Below are 1148 nucleotides of genomic sequence, written 5' to 3' on the forward strand. Positions count from 1 at the left end.
TGTTTTTGTAGCATGCTACTGCTGAAAGAAAAAAAAAGAAAGGGGTAAAAAAAAATAAAAGGGCCAAGCCATTGAGAGCTTTAAATTCTGCTCCTGAGCCGCTTCGTGGTTCGTGTGAACGTACCTGCGATGTCCCAGAGCTGGAGTCGTACTGTTTCCGATTCCGACCACTGGACCACCTTCAGGGCAAAATCCACTAGAGAATCCCCCAAAAGAAAGGAAACTTAATTAGGGGCATTCTGCACCATGGGCCTTGTTCCTCCACAGCCTCGTACCATTTCCCAGCACAGGCCAACCCAGCAACTGCTCTTCCAGCCACGGCAGCTCATACTGGACCATCACCCACGCCAGCACAGCCCAGCACAGCCAGGAGGGTCTGCAATTTCTGTCGCCTCTCCTCCATCGCAGAAAGCTGTGAAATAAGTGTTAAATCCAAAAGGCTCCACACACCGTCCGCTCCATGCCCCGCAGAGAGGTTGACCACATGCACACAAAATGCCTTCAGATAAGCAGAAGTCAAGCGCGTTATCAGCATCTCATCCCTCCCCGGGATGCTACGCTGGGCTTGTAGTTCTTCCTGAGCTTCAGATTAGAGAGTTAAATAAGGCAAGGAACGGATCCTCCCCGTCTTGCAAAGCCCAGCCTGGCAGGTCTGCTGTCGAAGCCCTCGCAAACGGCAGCAGAGAGGCTGCTCTGCAGTTCTTGGGGAAGGAGGACAGCAAGGTGGAATTTTTCCAGCAAACGCAGCGCTGGGTGGCCCCCACTCCCCCAAATCGTGGGACTTTTCAGAATCTTGGGCCAGCAGGGTTTGTAACCATCCCACGCACAACCCCCCCTTCACGGCAGGGAGCCTGAGCTCTGCCCCCACTTATTTTGGGTCCTCAGGGAGATTTACCGGGACCTCCTGCTCCTTGCAGGTTATTTATTTACACTGACATTAAACAAAGGAGGCTTAATCTTCTTCCCAGCCTCCTTGTTACAGAGCTGGGGTTTTCCCCCCATCATCTTCCCGGAGCGCTGCTGCAATACTTCAGCAGGGGTTTCACGCTGTTAAATAAACGTCAAAACAACGCTGCTCTTGGTTTTGCTGGGAAGAGCCGAGGCTGTAATCTCAAACTCTCCAGCTTAAAACTCCCGGGAACGCTTGT

The 1148-nt window shown here is 52.4% G+C and overlaps 1 protein-coding gene across 1 annotated transcript in view; it reads right to left on the reverse strand.

The window, feature by feature from the left end:
- Window positions 1-217, reverse strand: part of RAB29 (RAB29, member RAS oncogene family) — an 8152-nt gene extending 7935 nt beyond the window's left edge. The window contains exon 1 of the mRNA XM_009647784.2: window positions 125-217. The gene's annotated coding sequence lies outside the window, so the exon portion shown is untranslated. The remainder of the gene's footprint in view (window positions 1-124) is intronic.
- Window positions 218-1148: the final 931 nt, after the last annotated feature.

Source organism: Egretta garzetta, unplaced genomic scaffold (assembly GCF_000687185.1).
Source record: "Egretta garzetta isolate BGI_Z169 unplaced genomic scaffold, ASM68718v1 scaffold640, whole genome shotgun sequence".
Lineage (NCBI taxonomy): Eukaryota > Metazoa > Chordata > Aves > Pelecaniformes > Ardeidae > Egretta > Egretta garzetta.